This window comes from Ceratotherium simum, chromosome 18 (genome assembly GCF_057802395.1).
Source record: "Ceratotherium simum simum isolate JZ-2026a chromosome 18, ASM5780239v1, whole genome shotgun sequence".
NCBI lineage: Eukaryota > Metazoa > Chordata > Mammalia > Perissodactyla > Rhinocerotidae > Ceratotherium > Ceratotherium simum.
This window is the reverse complement of record NC_141917.1, coordinates 17,579,020-17,581,102: the sequence shown is the minus strand read 5'-3', so window position 1 is coordinate 17,581,102 and position 2,083 is coordinate 17,579,020. Positions and strand designations below refer to the sequence as shown.

The 2,083-nt window shown below is 37.9% G+C and overlaps 1 pseudogene; it reads left to right on the top strand.

Annotated features, from left to right (window-relative positions):
* Positions 1–436: 436 nt before the first annotated feature.
* LOC101404346 (UBX domain-containing protein 2A pseudogene) lies at positions 437–1,243 on the top strand (annotated as a pseudogene).
* Positions 1,244–2,083: the final 840 nt, after the last annotated feature.

Sequence of the window (2,083 nt, the reverse complement as noted above, 5' to 3'; positions counted from 1 at the left end):
AAGAATAACAAGTTTTAGGAAGTTGTGTTCCCCTATGCAAGGGCTCCAGTGAAATGACCATGGAGCAAGGCTGTGTGGGTTGAAAGCTGTGGCAGGGCCTCAGGGTCCCTGAAAAAACTGAAGATGAGGCCATGGCCCCCAGAATAAGACAAAAGTGAGTGAAAGATGTAGATCATCTTGAAAGTAGCAAGAATGAATGGGTTTGGGGGCCAGCCCAGTGGCATAGTGGTTCAGTCTGTGTGCTCCACTTTGGTGGCCCGGGGTTCATGGGTTCAGATCCTAGGCACGGACCTACGCACTGCTTAAGTCACACTGTGGCAGGAAGATGGGCGTGGATGTTAGTCCAGGGCCAATCTTCCTCAGCAAAAAGAGGAGGATCGGCATCAGATGTTAGCTCTAATCTTCCTCACCACAAAAAAAAAAAAAGAAAGAAAGAATGGGTTTGAAAGATGAATGGATCTGTGAAACAGGATCTGACAACCACTCTTTTCGTGATAAACCACAAACAGACTGTGGATATTTTGTTAACAGCCAGTGAAGGAAGCTCAGAAGATTGGAGCTAACTGTTTGTCACCCACTGGAAAGAACAAGTAAATATCAGTATAAAAGATTATGGAAAAGTGAATTCTAAGTCACTAATGATTTCAAAAGTTATTCTGATGATGCAAGTCAGCAGTTTCTGAACTCCATCTGAAAGAGGAATTCCCTTTAGAATTACAGAGATTTCTGATAAAGAGGAAGTGGATGTTGAAGATAAGAAAAATGAAATAGGTACGTCAATGAAGCCTGTATTGCAGCTCTTCTCAGGACAGGATCACAGATTGAAAAGTGCCACACCAAACATTTTTCTAAAGCAAAGAGTACTGAGGATGAGAATAAAGATATTCTGCCTGTTGTCCCACTAAATAATCTGGATCACCTCACTAAAATACAATCTCGTTAGCCAATTGGAAAAGGATCATCCAGAAACGGTATATTTCCCATTGGCATTTATAGCTATTCATTTCCCTCTAAACACTGCTTGAGCTGCATCCCACAGATTTTGAGTAAGTCACATCAAATACTACATTGGGAAATACCAAGGATCTTAAAGAAGTCCTCCCTTCCCCAGGCACCAGCATTTCCTTTCCTCAAATTACTAGATGAAACACTCAGACTGGAAGAAGCGGATTTGCATAATGCTGTAATCATTGGGAAATTCCAAAGTAAAGCTGAACATTTGAGAGAATTTCCATTGTATTAATTTTTAATAGATTAAGTGGAAAGTCTGTAGAGAAACAATGGTTGTAAGTGAACATGTGGACCAAAATGGAGTAAGGAAAAGTCGTATTCACTGGAGTTTTGGTCCAAGTCCTATTCTACTGTCTTCTGATGAGATTTCTAAAAATAAGTGCAAGTTAGCAAAGAAAAATATGACTAGAGCTGTGTTCCTGGAATTCAATGCACTTTTTCCAAAACACTGCTTAGAGAGAAAAATATACTTATTTTCAAATACCAGTTAATCAACAGAAGGCATATTATAATTGCTATATAATTAAGAATTTTAATATCATATAAATTAGCAAATATACTTGCAGTAGCATTCATTTAAAGGAGTATTTATTACCTTCCCAGATAGCTCTGATTTATTAAAATTTTAGCTATCTCAGATTTTAAAAAAGCAATAATTTTAAGAAATTGTACATTGCAAGTTAAGAGCATAAATGTCATTATTTTATAACTGAGATATACTCAGAAGGCTGTAAGACTGTTTTCATCTTAACTATGCCTAAACCTCATAGTGCATTCAATTTTCGTTCTCTAATGTCAAGATATACTCAAAAGTTAACTTGGCAACTGTGTCTAAGATGTATTTTCATTTCAGAATAAAATTTTGTAGCTTATTAAAATGTCAAAAAATAGTAAAGGAACCTAAGTATGTTAGTATGCTAGGGCTGTTATAACAAAATAGCAAACACCGAGTGGCTTAAACAACAGATATTTTCTCACAATTCTGGAGGCTGGAGGTTTAAGACCAAGGTGCCAGCAGGGATGGTTTCTCCTGAGGCCTCTCTCCTCAGCTTGCACATGGCACCTTCTCCCT